The sequence below is a fragment of the Euprymna scolopes genome, chromosome 9 (assembly GCF_053919585.1).
Source record: "Euprymna scolopes isolate OS-2025 chromosome 9, ASM5391958v1, whole genome shotgun sequence".
In the NCBI taxonomy this organism is placed as follows: domain Eukaryota; kingdom Metazoa; phylum Mollusca; class Cephalopoda; order Sepiida; family Sepiolidae; genus Euprymna; species Euprymna scolopes.
This window is the reverse complement of record NC_136490.1, coordinates 19,423,629-19,447,837: the sequence shown is the minus strand read 5'-3', so window position 1 is coordinate 19,447,837 and position 24,209 is coordinate 19,423,629. Positions and strand designations below refer to the sequence as shown.

General features: G+C 33.7%; 1 protein-coding gene and 1 non-coding gene across 2 annotated transcripts in view; both read right to left on the bottom strand.

Annotated features, from left to right (window-relative positions):
* Nucleotides 1-24,209, bottom strand: part of LOC145284453 (uncharacterized) — a 1,345,403-nt gene that overhangs the window by 1,259,841 nt on the left and 61,353 nt on the right. The window lies entirely within an intron of this gene.
* LOC145285274 (U2 spliceosomal RNA) lies at nucleotides 2,041-2,241 on the bottom strand. Its single transcript, XR_013869047.1, has one exon. It is a non-coding gene; the product is annotated as a U2 spliceosomal RNA (small nuclear RNA).

Here is a 24,209-nt window from a genome sequence, read left to right as displayed (position 1 = left end):
TCTCCAACTACCAGCATACAAAGAACATCTAAAACTTATACTACTCTGCTGTTCATTAATCTTTATTTTTACTAGCAGGACCCGAGTACTGGCGTTGTCCGCATGGAATAGATTTACCTGGTGTTCATTAATTAATCTTTATTTACTAGCAGTGAAGATGGGAGCACCCGGACTTGCCGAGTCGTAAAATACGCTTAAATATATTTTAATTCATGCAGATTTCGTATTTATTATTACAGAGCCAATCCCCTTATATATATATATATATATATATATATATATATATACCGATTGCAAAATTAAAAAACAAAAATAACTTGGATACCATCAGCTAGAATCAAAACCAAAACATTTACCGCTTCAGCTGCGAAAGATTTAAAATTAAACTACTTCTAGTTATGATTGAATTTGCGCACGCATAAAACTAATAGAAATATGTCGGCAAGTTGAAATGAACAGTTTACATTTCAAATTGCCGACATATAAGCTGTCCTTGGTGTATGATCATTAATTCCTATTAATTTCAGTGTTATGTGACTGGTAGTTTAAGATTTTATCGGTTAAATATTTTCACACAGACACACACACATACATTTTATTTATATAGAGTAGCAGGACCCGTGTACCGGCGTTGTCTTGTGGAACAGAATCATTTAGCTATAAAAAAGAACTTACACGAAAGATTTTCCTGCAATAAATATCATCTATATAATAATAATATGACTGCAGAAATTCACCTCTGTACCATAGATTTGCAACAACAGATGCCACATACAAATTCAATACATCTGGCCTAATAGCCACTATCTTATGTAGCTTTCGATCACCATTATAGACACATTCAGTCGTGATAATAAAATGCTACATTGCGTCCGATGAGTAACACTATCATAATCGTAACATCTAAATATTCAGTCCTACCACCGCTACCAGTTTCCACCGGGACCAATTTTACATTTTCCAACGATACTGTGATTACATCGACTGTAACTGGCTAACAGATACATAGACATAACATAATCTTTTCAATTTCCGATTCATAAATAATAAAGTTTCTTTGCTAAAGTCTGTCCATTCTGATTGGCTGGGCTCAGAAAACTTTTATATTCCAAAAGCCAATCCTTTCCTTTAAAAACGAACGGTGACTAAAATTTAAATATGACGTCAGTAAGAGACATATTATTTAGCCCAGGGATGCATCGGATACAAAAAAACTTCTGTTAAAGAAATTGCCAAATAAATTATTAACTCTAATTTTGTATTTCTATTTTTTCCATTAGTTTGTTTTGAAATTCGTATCTCTCGTATTCCTTGCGTGTGTTTTTGTGTGTGTGTAAAGTTGAGCGTGCGTTTGAAAAATACTACTACTTTTGTTGTTAAATAAATTGCAAAAAAATGTAAATAAACAATAAAAACTTTAACTATTCTGAATAAAAATAAATATATTCAGTAAATTTATAGTATATTTTTACTTTTTATTTATTAAAAGTTCTTTGTATTTTTTTATCAATTTATTATTGATAAAACATACTTTCATACAAAAATCAAATCAGCTAAAATATTTTACGGCATTTTCAAATGCTCATATACATGTCCAAACTAAAATTAAACTCTCATATGTACACCTCTGTCAACCTAAGGGATCCACAAGTTGAAAACATAAACATAAGATACATACATTTTGGCTGTTTGTCGTTTGTTTTCCATTTATACAAACTAAGCCACAGCAACGCGTGGTTGAGTATAGCTAGTATTTAATGATTTTAGATACATTTTGCCCACCTCCGCGCAAACTTAAAATAAAACGTAGTTTAAGATTAGTTTAGACTAAAAAAAAAAAGGCCGATAGCCATTAGTCGCGTGCTCTCGTGTAATGAATGAATTCGTGAATGTAGGATTGACATGAAATCATAAAGATAAACTAAAATGACCGAAAAATGGGCTGAAATGACTTAAATAAAAAGTAAATAACTTAGAATGACTTTAATGAACTTAAGGATGAATTGAATGACCTTAAGAATGATTGAATGCTTAAAAAATAACTGGAATCCTTCAAAAACAACTTGAAAGATCTGTAGAATGACTTGAACGGCTTTGAGACTGACTGGTTGTAAAGCGGGTGATCATTTTACATGAAACTAATACAGAAAATTGATCCCCCACTTTATATCACAATAAGTACAGCATGTAGTAAGAACAGATACTACACTTTGATCTTGGCCAAAAGGCCAAGAAAAGGGTATTTATTTGCTCCCCCACCGAGCAAATAAGGCACAGGGCCAATTTTTAATGTGAGAGGTGAAGAGGAAATGGGGACCAACCCCCGGGGAGTAGGGGAGCTGGACAGTGACAACTGATATGACGGGCCGCCCCCACATTGACCAAGGTCCCACATGTGGGGTCGCCCCCCAAACATATGGTCCTTGCTTGTGGTATTCGCCGGAACATACACCACGCCTTGATCTTGACCAAAAGGTGAAGAAAAGCTTAAAAGCTAAGAACAGCATCTATTAACAACAGAGCTTTGATCTTAACCAAAAAGGCCAAGCACAAAAGTGTTACGGACAGACCGACCGACAGACCGACGGAGTAACTTATAGAGTTGCTTGCACGCGACTAAAAAAAATAAAAGGTTTGATTTGTGTTGTTTAGATTGTTCGAGAAAATTCATTATAGTCAATTGTACTTAGCCAAACACGGGTATTTGCCATTATGGTCACTTTGTGTGTTTTCATAATGTTTTGTAGACTTTTATTAAAAAGTCTACAAAAATCGAAAAAAAATTTAAAAGCAACTCCCCGATTTCTATTTAAAACAGAAAAAGAATTTGGATAAGTAAAAAAATAATGCCCCACCCCAATTTTTCCGTCCCAAAACTGAGAAATCATTCGGTTATACATGTCCATTTATCTTTAACTAGTGCGCGCATATTACTCGTTAACGATTTATAGGAAAGTAATCTCTCACCTAAATATATAAAATATTAATTTTTTTGCTGTTATTTCCTGGGGGTGGGGGTGGGGGCTAATATTTTTGCAGGCGATTTACATGTAACCTAAAGAAAGAAGTTTTTGAGGTGTTAAACTACGTAAGAAAATAAGTTAACTACGCAGGAATTGAAAAATAAAACTCACGACGACGTGAGAATTGAAAGAATATGTGAACTAAAAAAATAAAAGCCAAAGAAAAAAATTGGTATTCTTCGAACATCGCTTTAACGTTAATTCTATTATGAAATTAAAAAAAAAAAAACGCAAGCAAACAGATTCTTTCATTTGGAGATGCATTATTTACTTTCTCGGACAAATAATCCCAGCAAATACTTATGTATAATTGTTTATATTAGGGGTGTGACGGTGGTTCAGCGGTTAATGGAACGGTCTGACAACCTGGGTGTTCAAAGTTCAAATCCAGTACGTTCCACAAAAATCACTTTCACTCAGGATATTGGCAACCTTCACGTGGTCCCTCCTGTGCGTATCTAATGTCAGTCTAGAAATAATTCTGATTAGAGAAATATCAGGGAAACCAATGCTAATAATAGAATCTTCGGATTCATATGATATGGTGATTTTATTTTTATTTTTATTTACAAATAATAATGAAAGAAGTTTTTCGTACTAAAACGCACCCAGTTTCATGGGAGAATTTACGTATCTTAAATATAACAAAAAAAACTGAGGTGAATAGAGCAATCTGTATTAAGAGTTTAAAAATCACTAAAGAAGAACATTACAAAAGGAATTAATTTACACGTTCAATGAAACTAATGGTATAGATAAGTATTACTGTAACAGTGCATATAAACGCGTAGGAAAATAGCAGCAGCAGCAGCGAAGGGTGGCTGGCTTGCGAAGAAATTAGCAGCAGCAGTAGCTGAAAAATGTGCATATGCAAATTGGGAAGTGTACGCGGGAAGAAAAAGAAAAAAGGAAAAAATGCACTATGTAGTTAGCAGAAAGCAAAGTCGACGTTGAAGAGACTGGGCGTGTAAAATCGAGGACGAGAATGGCCCGGCTGTGACTGACATGTGGTCGGAGGAAGAAGAAAAGTGTACACCAGGCGAGATAGACGATGACAGGATACTTCTAAGTGGTATCGAGACTGGAAAGTAATGGCAATTTTTTCTTTTTGTTAAAAAAGAAAAAAATACCGACGCGGATATTTATTTCTTTATTTATTTCTAGTTTTATTTTATAAATTATTGAAGTAAAATGCAACGGCCAGGCTACATCACTTTCATAAGGAAAGAATCGATCCACTATAATCAGGGAAGGATTATAATGGCTGTCCAAGATCAAGGTTTGATGACCAATGCTTTTAGCAGATGAGTGGTCTCAGCAATGACAAGTACAAGTTCTACTACACAGATGTAGAGTGTAAGCCATCCGACATCCATCTGTAAGGTTCTGCTGGGGAACGGCTACTATACAATGCGACAAAATGGAGTGTGTAAATATTTCCACTGGACGATCAATAAAAAGTTGGATGTGAAATGCGGCAGTAAATCCTAGGAACATATACTATTCCTACAGCTACGTATCTAGAAAACCGGGTTGTTAAACCTTTTTCTTTTTACACAGGCATCACCACATTATCAAGGCTAAGAGGCCACTCAAGGATAAGGGTTAAAGAGTGTACAGTAGAAATTGGACAATATAGTAATCATTAGTAATGAAAATTCGGTAAATTTGATAACTTATATGGAACGGCTCTGATGGCAATGATGCTGGATTAAAAAGAGCGGAGATGGAAAGATAGTGACATACCAAGGCCGAATGCTCGACATGAAAAGAAAATGGAATCTTAGGAAGATATCCATCATTCCAATTATTATAGAAACAATAGGACTTGAGAAAAATAATTTAAAACAACTACCTGGCAAATATACTCTGTGAACCAAGTGCAAGAGAAATTCAAACAATTGCGTTGAAAGAAAGGGGTAACATCTTTAAAAGATCTCTCGGTTGGAATGTATGAAATAACGGGTGACTGTCTGGCATCTAGTAGTAATGTTGTTATGAAGCCCAAAGCGTATAGAGTCGTTGTAATTTTTGTATTAATTCGGGTTCCTACTGATTCGCTATAATGTTGAAAATCATTTTTCCACCAATGAGAACCGTTGGCAAGATACAGCTGAAAAAGAGAACAGTAGTCTGAACAATCCAATTACTACATATTTCAATCCTCATCTCAAAATAAATAAATAAAAATAAATAAAATAAAATAAACATTTGTTTAAGGTTTCACTCGCTAACCCCTTCAGCTTAGGTCACTTTTATTTATACTTTGTATTCGAGTATCATATTAAAAAGTGGAAAATCAAAGTTAAGAAACAATCCTCTCTTATTTCCGTTTACAAATCGTGCAATGTTAATGGAAAAAGTGAATCATATTTAAATGAAATGACCCAACCCCGTCTAAAAATTTCACGTGAATATTTTTCAATATTTTACATTTATAACATGAAGAATTGTAATTACTCGGTTGTCTTTTGAAAAACTAAACACCTTAAGTTGTACTGTTTGGCTTATCAAGACTACTGTTCTCATTATGTGTTATTTCGCACCACGTTTCGGCCGATACAACCTCCGATATCATTCACGTGAATTTTGTCGAAATAAGGAAACTGTACGGACTTTCAAACCGGACCTGTATGTATTCAATCTACCGAGATAGATTGTTCTCGTTCCCTCAGCCATGACCGCATAGAAATCTTAAATAATTCTAAACTACAATCTTAGTACCGCTTATATTGAAGATTGAACCTTAAACCCTCAGAAGACTATCACCTAAAACTAATGATGATATAGCATTTTAAAAAATATATGTACAATTACTCAGTGGAGTTTTTTTTTTTTTTTTTTCTAAAAATGATGTATACCTTAAAAATTCAGAGAAGCTAACACCATGGTGTACCATCCTGGTTGGAGACAATCTTGATAAATAAATACTTTATTGTTGAAATTTATCGAAATCGTTCAATATGGTCAGTATTCTATTTACCTTGTCTCGTACCCAGCCGTGTTTTTCTACAAGACTGCGTTGCCATAGCCTTTAAATACAACTTTCAAGAAGAAATATATAAATAATCTCTATCCCTACGATTATAAAAAAGGAACTTCGTGTGTGTGTGTGTGTGTGTAAATCTGTTCCCTATGGACTCGAAAACGGTTGGTCGATTCCCACGAGGGTACTTTATGTGCCTGGTAGTGTTCTTAGATAGGTTTTGTATCGGAATGTCTTCGACAAGTTTCGATTATTGATAATCGAAATAATGCGATGAAAGAAGAAACAAGCGATTATGACCAAACATCTTACACAGCCTAAGGGCACAAGTGCATTTGAAAATTATTATTGCCACACAAGCCGAAAGGCTCTCCATATATAATCTACAGGAGGTTCTTTGATATGACAGAGGCGCGTTCGAAATTAATAATTGAAGCACGATACTTGATTTTTGCATTTAATACTTTAATTCAAGCCATTATATAAAAATAACTTTATAAAATTAACAGGTTCTCTACAGTGCAATGTAAACTACAATGTATTGTGGACTAGGTCTGCGGGGAGGCATGTGAAGCTTTCTTCAACTTCCTCCCGAATAGAGCAGGCAATTAATTTGATTAAAAAATGGGCGATTTTATCGGTTTCGATGATCATTCTATCCCGAGCAACATCGAATCTCCCTGCTAGTAAATAATAAAATGAAATGAAGAATGGACTCTTTTTCATCAAGTAGTACTAGGAATATTACATCGTTTCCAGAGACGCATCACAAAAGTAAGGAACATACGAAAAATGAATCAAATTGAAGCGGGATAAAGAATAGAGCCTCCCGGTGAAGCGAAGAGGCTTCTAATAACGGTCCGACGAGTGACGTTGCTCTTCTGGTTGTTTCCTGGTGGTTTACAAATCAAGACAAATGGTACGTTGGAATTCGCCTCGTGTTTGGTCGAAAAGCCAAAGGTTAAGCAATGTTTTAAATATACGAAGTAAAAAGGCATCAAACTTTGAACTAAGGAAATATAAATACAGCAAGAATGCGTTCACTGATATCGGAAGAACTCTCTTTCCTTACCTCTCTTTTTCTCTAATTCTCGCGCGTTCGATTGAAACGCTCCTAACTCAGACATCAAGAGTCTTAAAACATACAAGTAAAACGCTGATTTATTTGTTTCCTACATGTTTATTGGCCGGCGAAAGCATTTTCTCTTAACATTTGATATATGTATATGAAAAATGCAAACTTCCGTCAAGTTGATGTGTCCTCGTTATGAATACGTTCTAAGTTCGAAATGTTGGCAAATGTTAAAATTTGAAAGGAAAATAACAAGAAAAACGATATAAAAGACTAAAGGTTGATAGAAAAGAAAGAAAAAAAAACGACAATAAAAAAAGATAAGAAGAATGATAAGGAGTGGAAGTAGAAAGAAAATAGAAGCAGGCGGCAAAAGTAGGAGGACAAGGCAAAAGGAAAAAGGGGACGAGGAGAAGGATTAGAAGGCAAAAAAGGAGGATGGGAGGGAGAAGGGAAAAGGAATGGGAGAAGAAGAAGGAAAATGGAGGAGGAGGGGGAGAACACAAAAGGAAGAGGAGGAGGAGAGGAAGAACGCAAAAGGAAGAGGAAGAGGAGGAGGAGGAGGAGAGGGAGAGGGTGGACTCAAAAGGAGGAGGAGTAGGAGATGGAGAGGGTGGACGCAAAAGGAAGAGAAGGAGCGGGTGATGAGGAGAGGGAGAATGCAAAGGGAAAGGGAGAAGGAGAGGGAGAACGCAAAAAGGGGAGGAGAAGAGGGAGAACGCAAAAGAAGGAGGAGGAGAGGAATAACACAAAAGGAGAAGAAGGAGAAAGAAAAAAGGGAGAAGAAAAAAGAGAAGAGTCGCAAAAGAGAATAAGAGAGAAAAGGAAAAACGAGGAGGAGAAGGAGGCGAGAGAGAAAAGGAAAAACGAGGAGGAGAAGGAGGCGAGAGAGAAAAGGAAAAACGAGGAGGAGAAGGAGGCGAGAGAGAAAAGGAAAAACGAGGAGGAGAAGGAGGCGAGAGAGAAAAGGAAAAACGAGGAGGAGAAGGAGGCGAGAGAGAAAAGGAAAAACGAGGAGGAGAAGGAGGCGAGAGAGAAAAGGAAAAACGAGGAGGAGAAGGAGGCGAGAGAGAAAAGGAAAAACGAGGAGGAGAAGGAGGCGAGAGAGAAAAGGAAAAACGAGGAGGAGAAGGAGGCGAGAGAGAAAAGGAAAAACGAGGAGGAGAAGGAGGTGAGAGAGAAAAGGAAAAACGAGGAGGAGAAGGAGGCGAAAGAGAAAAGGAAAAACGAGGAGGAGAAGGAGGCGAAAGAGAAAAGGAAAAACGAGGAGGAGAAGGAGGCGAAAGAGAAAAGGAAAAACGAGGAGGAGAAGGAGGCGAGAGAGTTGAAGATTGAACAAATCACTATGCTAAATGGAACAGTCAAAATAGTGGAATTAGAAGCGATCGGGCGGTCTGGCCAACACCAGGCACATCGGCTAATAAATGATATAAATAGTCACTAATTACAACAGGCAATTAGCGCGTATGGCATAACCGGTCACGTGGTATCTAATATAGTCTAAAAATATAATAGAGAAGCTTCGCTTAGAAATGTTTTACCATTTCCTCATTAGAAAATCAAAATTGTTTTTTTTTTATTTATATACATTATTTTTTGTTGTTACATTGGTTTTCCTATGCTAAAATTGAATTGGAATCCATTTTGGCTTTGATGAAATTAATCTTGCCACATCACAACTGTTTTATTTCGATATAAACGTGTCTACAGGCTGCTTCAAAATGGAAGCGAAAAATATAATCAAAATCTATTAGATTTGCATCGATTTTCTTTTATTGGCTTGTGTTTTCCGGTTTCCTTATTCATTCATCCATATTTGAAGTACAGATAGACAAAAACCGAATCTTAATCACAAATTGTTTTCGAATAGCGCTGTCTTACAACATATCTGCCTTTCTGGAAAAAAAGCCTTCCTCAAAAAAAAAAAAAAAAAAAAATGCAACCCATGTAGTTATTAACAAAATTCAAAATCCAACTGTATTTTTTTTCTTTTACAATCGTGTCACCGCTTATAAAGGCTCCGAAGCTACTCGAGGGTAAGGGTTAATGAGTGAACACGGTGATAATCGATAATGGAACTTGGGTAGAAACTGGTTATTTACGAAGATGGCTCCACAAGAACTTGTTTATGTTGAACCTGAAAACGACCATGTTAAAACCAGCCGGGAATCAGCTCTGTTGTATTGTGTTCCATAGACGGGCAGTTCTAGGAAAGAAGCTTTGTTCATAGAATATTTGTTTAGTTTTAGGTGCAGATAAAGAGTAAGGAAAATTGTAGTTATAGCTAGGCGAGTGTTGGCTGTGAATGTTTTACAGCGGGGAAAAATAGAATGAAGTTCCATCGAGCACCTGCTATAAAAATAACAGAGTATACATGCCAATTAGGAGCATTAACCTAAGGAGGAAGTGTCTAGGGAATATCAAATTCACAAGCTGTTCCCAATCATATGTATATCCTGGTCAAGAGAGATGGTTCGGGGGTTTGTATTACAATCCACAGAGGTACGAAAAAGTTGTCAAATAACTAATATATAACAAATAAATGTTATTAAACGCAAAATAAGTTCCTTTTCTACTTAACTGGATGAGTTTTTAGTGTTTTTATTTAATGTAAAATGTTAATTCGGTTTAAAAACAAGTAATATTGAGTGCTACCGAAGAACAAGAAAAATGGCTGCGATGTTTTTGAAGACTCGACAAAGACTTCAAAATAAGAAATAAAACAAAATGGTGGCAGAAACCCACCCAATGAATATTACCGTGGCATAATGGAAGGGTTACTATCACTATTTTGTTTTATTTCTTATTTTGAAGTGATTATCGAGACTTCAAAGATGCAAAGTGATATCACGACAATTTTTCTTGTTCTCCAGTAACGTTCAATGTTACTTGTTTTTCGAACCGAATAAACATTTTACATTAAAAATTAGGTAGAAAAGTAACTTATCTTGCCTTTGATGACATTTGATTGTTATATACTCGTTTTTCACAATTTTTTCGTATCTCTGGATGGTAATGCAAACTCAGTTTTTGCAGTTCGTGCAGGGAGGTATCGATATCATCCTACATACAGCGCCTGGTATTCCAAATTATCACCTATCAGGTACTGACCAGGCTCAGCTTGACTCCGCTTTGATTATCTAACGAGAACCGGTGTGTCAACATGATTATGTCACATTTTAGATAAAAATAATTGTCCTAAACAAGGTTTACAATACTGAGAGACCCTTGTACTCCTTTTCTAAGTTCAGACTATAAAATACTCTAAAGGAGCTAAAAAAATATACTTTCTCTTGAGAAATTGTATAAAAAATAGAGATTTTTGCTGATTGTTACGTTTTTGCAGTTCTTGTATTCACGAACAATCACCTATAAAATACTGGTCAGGCTAAACTTGGTTTAGCTTCTAAAGAAGTTAAAAATATACTTTGAGAAATTGTTTTAAAATTGAGCTTTTTTACTGATTGTTGCGTTGGTCCGAGATATTTACGTTGAAAGGGCACAAGTTCAACAAGTTCGTTGGAGCACATTCTGTTGAAATACTTAGAAAACGAACACAGGGGTGTGCAACACTGTTGCAATGGAACATGATGCAGCTTGGTATTCGTTCATAACGGAAACCTGGTGGATAAGTCAGGCATAGACTGAAGTTGTTTTTTTTTTATTTCAGAATTTGTTTTCTCTTGTGGTCACACTAAAGCCACGAACCCAAAAGTTCAAATGGAAACCCTCTTGTAAAACTCTCGTAAAGCTATATATATTTGCCTAAGTTTTATGAAGTTCAACCATCGGTCGCCATGTTGTTTTTCATATGTCGAACGCATACACAAACATTAAGATAAATTATAAATTAAAAACATCTTACAGTTTCTTTATTTTAAATGTATACAGCTCGGTAGAAAATTTAATTCTGGTTCGTTTGTTAATTTATATGTTGTTTTATTTTTTTACGATTTTTCAACTGTTAACTATACTGCACTTTGGACACTTTCCATGTTACATCGCTTCTTAGAAAGAAAACTTCCTTTTGGAGAATAAGATAACGAAACATTTTTATGGGAATTAAATAACGAAACATTTTTATGGGAATTAAATAACGATACATTTTTATGGGAATTAAATAACGATACATTTTTATGGGAATTAAATAACGAAACATTTTTATGGGAATTAAATAACGATACATTTTTATGGGAATTAAATAACGATACATTTTTATGGGAATTAAATAACGAAACATTTTTATGGGAATTAAATAACGACACATTTTTATGGGAATTAAATAATAAAAAAAAATTTTCATGGGAATTAAATAATAAAAAAAAAATTTTCATGGGAATTAAATAATAAAAAAAAAATTTTCATGGGAATTAAATAAAAAAAAAATTTTCATGGGAATTAAATAAAAAAAAAATTTTCATGGGAATTAAATAAAAAATAAATTTTCATGGGAATTAAATAAAAAAAAATTTATGAATTAAATAAAAAAAAATTTATGGGAATGAAATAAAAAAAATTATAGGAATGATATAAAAAAAAATTTATAGGAATGAAATAAAAAAATTTTATGGGAATTAAATAAAAAAAATTTATAGTAATGAAATAAAAAATTTTATGGGAATTAAATAAAAAAAAATTATGGGAATTAAATAAAAAAAAATTTATGGGAATTAAATAAAAAAAAATTTGTGGGAATTAAATAAAAAAAATTTTATGGGAATTAAATAAAAAAAATTTTATGGGAATTAAATAAAAAAATTTTTATGGGAATTAAATAAAAAAAATAAGATTTGAGTTAAAAAAATTATGGAATTAAACTGATTTATTCTTTTTATTTTATTTTACTGGTAAAGTATTTATATAATACGATAGCGTTTGTTATTTTATGTGTCACGCTTACATCTTTTTTCTTCCGAGTCACTGTAGTTTAATTGTTATTACCTTCCATTTCTTGTAATATATGATTTTACAAGGAATTAATAAGTTTTGGTTTCGGTTATAGCTAATGACACTCAAGTTATTTTTTCTTCGTAAGTTTTGGTTTAAGCTGATGAGAGTGCATCAGCTTAAACCAAAACTTACGAAGAAAATATATATATATATATATATATATATATATATATATATATATATATATTTGAAATCACAACTTTATAATATATAAGACTCGATAGAAATTTACTATAATAATCTATATAATTATAAAACTCAGATGACCGTGTAACGGATGTTGTAACCCACTTCCGGTTGCGCATGTGTATATAAACATAAACACATAACAGCGTAAACAAATAAACACAAATCGCCATTTATTTAATTTATTCTCCATTTTTTAATACACCTTTTCTTAAAAACATTCATACAATTTCTTCTACACTACCAACATAAATAAATAACCCCGAAAATATGTTCTTTTTAATTTGCGTTTCAAATAAATAATCAACGTGCCAATAAAACGTATTGTTTTACTGTGTACGTTTTCAGCGTCCCATTTTTTTTTTTTTGCGTTTAAATTATCCAAATAAACAATTGTTAATACTTTCTGTTTTTTTTTACATCGTTTATTTCCGTATTACGTTTAAGTTATTTTAACGCAATTTTCTTACAAATAAATCTACTTTAACCCGTTGACAACCATAAGAACATTTTATAACCGCCATTTTTTAAAATTTATTTTCCATTTTTTAATGCACCTTTCTTAAAAACATTCATACATTTTCTAATACATTACCAACATAAATAAATAACCCCGAAAATGTTTTTTTTTTATTTGCGTTACAAATAAATAATCAACACGATAATAAAACGTATTGTTTTACTGTGTATGTTTTCAACGTCCCAATTGTTTGGTTTTTTTTCGCGTTTAAATTATCCAAATAAAAAATTGTTAATATTTTCTGTTTTGTTTTTGTTTTTTTTTACATCATTCATTTCGCATTGTCTTAATTAGTTTTATTGACCTTATTATTAACATATAAATTAAATATTTAAACCAATGGGTCATGAATGTTTGTTTAAAATAAATGAAAAAAGTTACATTTTTATTTTCATTTTCTATTTAAAAAGCTATTCTTAACATGGGGAGAGTGGTTTTAACTATTCTGTACTTTCAACTAACAATTTAATTTAAAAAAGATCAAAATTTGAATTTAACTTTAAGTATTATGTTATCTGCTCAGTGCACATTTACCTATAAGTACGGCAAACCACTTATAATTCAATGGCTGTAAATTTTTTTTTTCAAAAATAAACAATTATAAACAGAACGACTCATAAAAACCTAATTATATTCTTTTTTCATTTTAATATACTTCCATAGAAATGTTTCTGTTAGGTCACGAAAACTATTGTATTTACGTCACAAGTGTCACGCTCATACATTAATTCCATAGCTAATATTACATACTGACCCAACGGGTCACGGGTAGTCTAGTATATATGAAATCTACAGTAAAATAATATATTTGAGCGTATTTTACAACCGGTCTACACCTGGCGTCCCTGCTAGCTTAGATAAATACTTTTGTATTTTTAACAAAAGATTTACGTTGAACATCCACAGAATGCCAACATCAATATATTACATATGAAAGAGTCCGCTGTGGAATTTCCACAGGTCCCGCTAGTTATAACAATAATTTAATAACATGAACCATAAGGTGCCTTAAATAATTTCCAGACTTTTTTTTCGTATGGACACTTTTATTGATAGTACACACATGAAACTCTAGTCCCCTTCCAAACTAATCTCCTCCAGCCGCAATGCACTTGTTGTACCATTCCAACAACTTCTGGAAGGCCCCATGGAAGTCCTCTTGTGTCAACATGTCAATGACTCTTCACAGCCTCTTATCTCTTCAATTGTCTCATAAAGACAGTTTCTAGAGGTGTCCTTGTGCATATAGAATAACCAAAAGTCACAAGGAGCAAGGTCTGGATTATAGAGAGGGTGAGGAACTGTCTTGATGCCCATCTTGGTCAAATAGTCTGTGACATAGATGGAGCACTCTTGGGACAAACTTTATGCAAATCTTCCACATCTTCAGTTCCTAGCAAATAATTGTGTATACAGTTCCAACACTGACATACTGTGCACTTATTTTCCTTATAGACACTCGGATGTCCTTAGTCATGAAATTCTTTATTTAGCCAATAAACTCTGGTGTTCTGACTTCCTTACGCCTCCTACACCTCTCATCATCCCTCACAGACTCACTGCTTCCCTTGAATATCTTATGCCACTCAAAAACTGATGCTCAATTCAGGCAAGATGGACCAAAAAGCAGGTCGAAGCATTCCATACGTTTCTGCGGTATTTTTTCACAAGTTTAAAACAGAATTTTATTGCATATTATTCTTCTAAAGTGTCCTCACATCCAAATTGCATTTTTGAAATCAGGCTTCAGCAGGGTGTATTCCAATTCTTGCTGTAGCTGTTCATTTGAACATGACATCATAAAAATTAGTTCTTTCATAAGATGTATAGCAATAATATACTGAATTTTCGAGACTCTGGAAACTTATTGAAGGCACCTCATAAATGCTTGCTCACACTTCAACAATAATTTAATTATTTTCTACGAGCCTAATGCAACTGACATTCTATAACTTCCGGCTTCTGGTAAAAAACATCACATCTCAACCGAATGTTTGTACATATTTTTTCTTCTTTCTGAAGATGTGATCTATCCCGAAAAGCTCAAAGAACATGATATCATATCATTCTGATTCGACACATTACGTTGGTCGCAAACTCTTGAAATCTTTCCATATTGTCATTTATTCTGTTTACCTTGTCTCGTGTTCTACGATGGTTTTTTTTTTATCAAATTGCATTGTTATATCCTTCAAACACACCTCCTTATACACTACACACAATGCTTCAAGAAAACTACAGCATTCTTCTCATGTTGTTATATTTTCTTTCATTTTAATTGAATATGTTAAATATGTTTTTAAGAAAAAATACAAAGTACTCAATCTGTACATACTTTCTTTTCTTCTGTCAATAATTTTAATCCTCACATACTGCAATTTTGCCTGGAAAATTAAACCGCTGTAAGCATTAATGTAAAGTCGAGTGAAAATTCTTATTTCATTCCCATAAAATTGCTGCATAAAATTATATCAATTTTTTTTTTTTTTTTTTTTTTTTTTTGCATTAAGAGTTGATAAAATTGCTCTCTGCGTTTTCCCCAATTTAAATGAAAAACGTTTTAATTTGCCTATACTAATTACAAAACCAATCATATTCATTTAAGGTCAATTGAGGTATGTATATTTGCCTTTAATATTTGGTCATGCATTTTTTTTATATAAAAGGCAAGGGTAGTTTCCTTGAAGCATTGCTGGTAAACAAATATGTAAGTGTTTTTTTGCTCGCATTCATCTTTAGCAAGCCACATCGCCACTTAGACCTAAGGGGTTACTATTTGGGACCATGCCTAGGAAAGATTAATAAAATGTTGGTTTATTTTACATTTAAACTTCTGCATATCACTACAGTCAGGGAAGCAGGTAGCAGGAAGGGAATTCCAAAGTTTAGCTGTTCGAGGGAAGAAACTATTAGAGTAGAAAACTTTCTAGCATTTAGGGGCCCTCAACAATAAAGGGTGAGATTTTGTTGCTAACCATGTTTGTCGGGGATATGTACGTCAAGGAGGCACAAATGCAACGACTTCAGAGCACATGCTATTAAAATGCTTATAAAACAAGTACAGAGATGCAACATTGCGGCGATGGATGGGTGGAGCTTAGTTGAAAAAGTGAGACCTATTAGATTGAAGACTCTTCTTTTGGAATTCATCCAAGAGGGAGAGACTAGTGATAGATGCACCAGCCCCGATGTGGCAACACTACTCGATGCATGTGCGAATGTAAAGGTACAGGATACTCTCAGGTGTGAGTAGTCTTCTAGCTTGATAGAGGGAACCCACCTTCTTTGTAGCAGCTTTCGCAATGTCCTCAATGTATTTGTTCAAGTTCATGTTGCCCGTGAACGTTAAGCTAAGGAGTTTGAAGGAAAAATCTCAGGGAAAGTGTTATTTATCATGGTTTAAGAAGGCTGTTAGTAATGTAGGGAAGCAGGATAGTAAAGTGACGTATGAACAAAAACAGACGAACGAAGGTCGCATTTAAATTATAAATCTTCGTGTATCTATTTTTTAAATTCTTTCATGAGTATAAATCAGTAAATATGGACTCAGTGTTAAATATAATCAGGATGATTTTTAAAAATCCATGTTTACTGACATTATATTCGACAGATTCTAAAAATAATAATAGATATACGAAGATTTATAATTTAAATGCCACCTTCGATTTTATTCATGCATCGCTTCACCATCCCTGTTTCCTACATTGCTAACATCATGCTATTTTATTTATGTTTCACGTGGAATATTATTGAATACGTAAATAAGGATCCTGCGCGAGCCTTTTCTAGTCTCACACAAAAACACGCGTTCACATTTCAAGCTATATTACTTGTCATATACATACGCCCCCACAAACATACGCGCCCACGTCCACACACGTACATATATTCACGTTCTCGCACATACACTCGCATTCACGTGTATACACACACGCTAACGTACGCACATGTACACACACAGATGGATGACGTCACTTCCCCTTTCAAAGGAAATCCACACATGCGCAAAAGACCACTGGAAACGACTATAAAAGCAAGAGACAAGCTTTTTCCAGCCTTTTCAGACCAGCTCCCTAGCTGGGCGGTCTACAGAACGACAGCGTGCCTTTTCGGCATGCGCGCGCACGCGCGTACCTCACACCTCTTGCTACTATGTGGGACAAAAAAGCTATCAGACCGTACGTACACTTTATACGCTTTCTATCTCCATAACCTGGATTGACTTTCTCACTCTATCTCCCCTTCGGTTTTGGTCCATCAACACAGACATGTGCGCGACTCTCTACTGAGCTTAACTCTCTCTTTCTACAGGCCGGCTTGCCACTTCGCGTTTCTCTATTGCATTCCCCTTTCCTTCCACGTGCGTAGTCGTCAACGGCCGAATGAACACGTGTACACTCAAGACTTTCATTTCTCAACAGAAAATAAACGACATGTTTATTTTATTCCAGCGTTTGAGTTCTTTGTTTCATTCATGCAATTCGTTTCATTATTTTTTTCTTGTAGCGAGTTAGAGTATTTATATCCTGGTCCGCAACAATCCCTTATCTCGATAATCGAGCAAATAATCACTTAAATCGGCCAGTCCAAAATAGTGGAATTAGAAGCGATCGGGCGGCCCGGAAAACACCAGATACATCGACTAATACATTATGTAAATAGTAATTACAACAGGCAATTATTATATCATTGTAATTGAAAAAAAAAATGTTCGTATTTTGTAGAATTTTTTTTATCGACCAGCTATTGTTTTCCCGTGGTTTTTACACGCATGCGTGCGTGTTTTTATGCTTTCGTGATACACGAACGATGAAAAGGAAAGAGAATAACCCCGTAATGAAGACAAGAAAATGGGCAGAAGTTAAGAAACTTTTTGTAGAAACAAAATAACATGTAAAAATTTAAATGGCGGTTAACATTATTGCTTAGTTGACTGAATACGATTTAAATTGATGTAAAGGGTGCCTTCAATAGGTTTCCAGACTTTTTCCGTATGGGCACTTTTATTGATACCTAATCTGGGTGGACGGCGTTGCCCGGGTGTTTGTAGGTGTGTGTTGAGCAAAAAAAAAAGTTGTAGTAGACAGGCAGACTCGAACCCGTGACGCGAAGGCGGAAAAGAAAGTGGAGGTGTGTGTAAGGGTGTTGGTTGAGTAAAAGAAAAAAGGAAAATTGCGGGCGCAAAAATAAATAAAAGTGGTAGTAGGCAGGCAGGCTCGAACCCGTACCGTGAAGGAGGAAAGGAACGTGAAAAAAAAACCGGATGCGTTAGCCGTTGCGCCCATCGCCAAACCGGAAGTGACGCCGGTTTAAATTAAGTCTAGACAATCGAAAAGAGGTGATGACTTTCGAAAATATCGGCGAAAAAAAGCGACCCCTCCCTGTAGAAAAGTGCCCAGTTGAGGGTGAAGGAATTAAAGTTTTTAGTTAATTTTTACCTATGTGTTGTCTGAAGAGTCGAGCTTGAAAATGATATGGATCTCGTGAAAACTCGCCTCTGTCGAAAGTTTTTGCGAGACATACATACATACATACATACATACATAGATACATACATACATTCATTCATTTAAACAGACAGGTGAGATTTATATTATAGATAACACACGTGAAACTTTAGTCTCCTTTCTTCAGCTAAAATGCATTTGCTGTGCTGTTCCAACAACTTCTTGAAGGCCCCATGGGAGTCCTCTTGTATAAGCATGTTAATGACCCTCGTCACAGCTTCTTTCATCTAATTTATCACATAACGACAGGCTCTAAGATTTTCCTTGAGCTTAAGGAATAACCAAACGTTACAGGGGACAATATATGGGGAGGGTGAGGAACTGTCTTGATGCTCATCGTGGTCAAATAGTCTGTGACAAGGATGGAGTTGTGGACTGATGCATTCATGCAAATCATCCACATCTTCAGTTCCTCACAAATAATTTTTGTACAATTCCCGCACTGACATCAAACTGTGCACTTATTTTCTATAGATACACGACGATCCTTATCCATGAAATCATTTATTTAACCAATAAACTCTGGTGTTCTACCTTCCTTACTCTTTCCACACCTCTCATCATCCTTCACAGACTCCCTGGCCTTTCTTGAATCTCTTATGCCACTCAAAAACTTGATTCATGCAGGATGCTTCAAAAGCAGTCTGAAGCATTTTATACGTTTCTCCAGCATTTTTCACAAGTTTAAAACGGAATTTTATTGCATTTGTCTAACGTGTCCTTATGTTCAGATTGCCTTTTTTTTAAATAAGGCTTTAGTATTGTGTATTCCAATTCATGCTTAAGCTGCTCGTTTGAACCGGAGATCATAAAAAATGGTCAGTCATTCTATAAGATGTATAACAATAACATACTGAATTTTCAAGCGTCTACAATTTTAAAAACGTGTACAAAAAAGGTCTGGGAACTTATTGAAGTATAATAGCAATTTTGCACAAATTTTATGCATTATATACTTTATGCTTTGTGATCCTCATTATATGATATACAATGCGACACAATGAAGTGTGTAAAAATCTCCACAGGACCATCTGTAAAAACACAATTCGACTGCTAATATCTCAAAACACAATTCGACTGCTAATATCTCAAAACACAATTCGACTGCTAATATCTCAAAACACAATTCGACTGCTAATATCTCAAAACACAATTCGACTGCTAATATCTCAAAACACAATTCGACTGCTAATATCTCAAAACACAATTCGACTGCTAATATCTCAAAACACAATTCGACTGCTAATATCTCAAAACACAATTCGACTGCTAATATCTCAAAACACAATTCGACTGCTAATATCTCAAAACACAATTCGACTGCTAATATCTCAAAACACAGTTAGACTGCTAATATCTCAAAACACAGTTAGACTGATAATATCTCAAAACACAGTTAGACTGCTAATATCTCAAAACACAGTTAGACTGCTAATATCTCAAAACACAGTTAGGCTGCTAATATCTCAAAACACAGTTAGACTGCTAATATCTCAAAACACAGTTAGACTGCTAATATCTCAAAACACAGTTAGACTGCTAATATCTCAAAACACAGTTAGACTGCTAATATCTCAAAACACAGTTAGACTGCTAATATCTCAAAACACAGTTAGACTGCTAATATCTCAAAACACAGTTAGACTGCTAATATCTCAAAACACAGTTAGACTGCTAATATCTCAAAACACAGTTAGACTGCTAATATCTCAAAACACAGTTAGACTGCTAATATCTCAAAACACAGTTAGACTGCTAATATCTCAAAACACAATTAGACTGCTAATATATCAAAACACAATTAGACTGCTAATATTTCAAAAACAATTGACTAATATTTCAAAAACAATTTGGCTCATATTTCAAAAACAATTGACTAATATTTCAAAAACAATTGACTAATATTTCAAAAACAATTTGATACAACTTTAAAAACAATCTGCTACAATTAAAAAAAAGAATTAAACTTAAAATTTAAAATAAAAAACATTCGTTTTATTATTTAAAGAAATTACTATATTTCTACGTAAAAATATTTTTCTTAATAGAGACATCAATTCAAATTATTAATAGTGAATTATAGAGATTGATATAGAAAGCACCGTGGAATTTATGATTATACGCCTGGTCGTCGCTCGTAAGCAAATAGAGATTTTACAAGCCTCTGATTCTGTGCAGCATGTAGAGTTAGGTAGCAAACCAAAACGAATCAAGGAAATAATAACTGACTGCTGTGTCTAATTATATGCCGGAAATCTTTTGAAATGACGGCTGAACAAAAAGCCTGTTTCTCAGAGTATGTCAATTTTAAAGTAGTGAAATCGGACAGCAGTGTGTCGAATTGAAGGCCGGAAATTGTTAGCTGAATATACTGAAGAGTTAACAATCATTTTGAGAAAGTGCTGAATAGTTAACAGTGGATTATTAAACCAAAGAATTCCCACGGTAATACATCGAATGCGATAGTGACTGTGTTTGCATCGATATTGATCCTTCAGTCAATGCAAAGCTTATTCCCATCTATAATAATGAAAGATGTATTAGAAAAATAAAAACAAATGTAATTTCCGAGTTTTTATATATATATATATATATATATATATATATATATATATATATATATATATATATAGAGAGAGAGAGAGAGAGAGAGAGAGAGAGAGAGAGAGAGAGAGTATGATGATTGATAATTTATAATTCAAAATCGGTTTCATATAATTTTTTTGAAACAAAGTCTCCTCATCAGCAAAAATATTGGGTGGGGCTTTTTTTTAAAAACACCAAAAATAAAACTAGCATTTTTTTTTAGGTAAGGCAGATGTATCTGGAACATATTTAAAATGTAGTTACTTTTTTATGTTGATAAACAAAGTAAGGTAAAAATAAAATAAAATGGGGTTGACGGGTAAGGTTAAGAGAGGATATTTTTTAAAAGATTTTTAACAAAAATATATAAATACCTTTTAATGGTTCGCCTTCTAAAAGTCGTAAGTATCATCGTTAAAGCATTCATTTCGATGGTAAATGTAATTTATGAATAGTTGAAAATGTTGATATACATAAATTTATTTTTGGTGTCTTTAAAATAAGACCCCCCTCCCAATATTTTTTGCTGATGAGGAGACTTTGTTTCAAAAAACTATATGATAAAATTATTGTCCAATAAAAACATCGTTTCCGAAATGATCGTACAATTTATTGATTTTGTCTGTTCTTCCTTATGAAACCGATTTTTATTTTTTAATTTTAATTATAAATTATCAATCACCTTACTCAATATTAAAATAGCTCTATCGAGCTTATTATATGTTTGCATTGCAAGGAGCACTGTTTTCTTTTATTTCAATTGTATTAATGAATTTACTAATACATTAAAATATACTCTGCTCTTCGGACTGTTGTTCTAATCCCCTTAATGTATATTTATATACACACACACACACACATATATATATATATAGATTTTTCAAAAATGTCTACTCTTTTTTCAATAAATTTAAGTTCATAGATGTTGTCATATATATATATATATATATATATATATATATATATATATATAAACTATGCTTAATTATATAATTGATATTAAATAAAACTACTCACTTAGATGTCATAATAGAAGTTTACTTTCCCTGGACAACATCTATGAACTTAAATTTATTGAAAAAAGAGTAGACATTTTTGAAAAATCAATATATATATATATATATATATATATATATATATATATATATATATATATATATATCATTTCCCACGGGCCTATTTTTAAGTTGAAATGACAGAAATTGATGCAGACAATTTTGATGTTTCACAAATATCTCCCATTTATTCTTTTTCCAGTAAATTTATGAAATTTAAGCAGCGTTTGTCAGTGTTGTCTAGAGAAAGTAAACTTCTATTATGATAACTAAGTGGCAGCTTTGCTTAATATCAATTACGTAATTACGCATAGTTGATACTGTTAACTTCGCTACGGAGTTTATTTTTTTTTTAATGAAAATAGCTCCAGGTAAGACACGAAGCCCCTTAATGTAAATAGCTAAGAAATATCACGCCAAGATCAAAAACTAACCAATGATATATGGACATATTTCGACACAGAAAACAGCAATTCTTTTGTTAGAAAAATCGCTCAAGGACAAAATCACGGAATCAAGAGTTACGAGGTATTTGGGTCGTATTGTTGGTTTGTTATGTTTGTACACAGCCTAGCGTTTACATCGCCTGACCAAACGTTATCAAACTTGGTTAAAATGTTGACCATAGTATAACTTCGAACTAATTTAATTTGAAAATAATTAAGTTAAGGATCAAGATCACAGAAAAGGTCAAATTAACACTTTTAATAATTATAATTCAATTGTAAAAGTGATATTCTCCTGAAACTTGAAGATTCAATTCTCAGTGTGGGCGACCGAAAAATACAATTGCGAATTACTTAGGACCTTTATCCAGTCATGGTTGAAGAAACAAGAGCATGCTACTTCCGTGAAGTAAATAAAAGGTTCCATTCGAAACTCCGTCCAAATTCCAGAGTTCGACAAGATACACTTGAAGAAGGTCGGAGGTTACATCGACCGAAACGTTGGGAAAATTACACTCGAGATGAGAACAGTAGTCCGATGAATCCAAATAATATGAATAACCAATCCTCATTTAAAAAATTCAGAAATTTTGGTTATGTTCATCATAGAGACTAACTACTTGGCCCATATTGTGGCCAATGAATCCCCGAATTTTATATGACTCTGGAAAGTTCGGTTATGCTTAGAATTTTTACTTTTGCTTTTTCTAAATGTGTTGTGTGGATCTTATCCTCTTGGAAAACAGTAACTGTCATACAAAATTTGAGTAGATAGTTTTTTGAGTTAACAAACTATTTCATGGCATAATGCCGGGGATATTTCATCTAGAGAAGTAAGGTCTAAATAAGACTATTGCTCATCCTTACATTGTCAGGCGGAAGTGTGCAGTCTTACCCGTTAGTTATATTTGCGTTTTATTTCGCCTGTAACCATTTATTAAAACAGCATATGCTTAATATTTTCAATCTCTAAATAATGAGCTGAAACTTCGACTCCATTATGTGATGCATTAATGTATGGGACTTAATTTTAATACGTAGATTAAGATACTTATTTTTTTTATTTCATTCTATTTAAAATATATAAAAATACTCGTGAAAATGAATTCTCATAAATTTTTAAATAGCTATTCTTTTAAATAGACAATTTTAAATAACTGAAGTATAACAACAAATACTAAAATATAAACAATACTTATACATCTTTTTAATTTTCCTATCTGTTTGCTCAAGCTGGAGATGGGACATCCTATCGGATTCCAGACATTTACCCGCTATCTCATATATTCCAACTAGTAGTAGTATCGTATGGGTTAGACCTGTATACCGTTATTTTTTAGCCAGTCTGAGAAATTGTCTTCAAATAGATGGGTTGTTTCATAGCCTCCTTCCAGTCGGGTGACTAGACAGTGTAGGACCAGGTCGTCTGTTTTCTGGGGAAGAGGGGAGCTTCCTTGCAATTTACGCAGATTGGAGAGTCTATTTGTCTCCACCTGTGTTTGTTTGTGATCTTGAAGTGTTTTGTTCTGATCCGGTTTGCGGCTACTCACTGCTTCCTACTATTTGTAGCAAAACCTTCGAGCTCTTTTTAGGATTCTAATCGTTCCTTTAAGTAATTATTTGTAACTCTCTTGCACTTGGTTCACCGAATATACTTGCCCAGTAATTAATTGAAATTCTTTTTCATCAGTTCGGTTGCTCCTATAATTTTTGGCATGATGGAGATCTTCCTTAGATTCCAGTTTCTTTTCACGTCGTACATAAGACCTTGGTATTTTGTTATCTTTTCCCTTTCAGTTCTGTTTAACCCAGCATCATTGGTGATACTAACTTCTACTAAGGTTGCTTCTTTCTTTAATCTTGTTCCATATCATTATG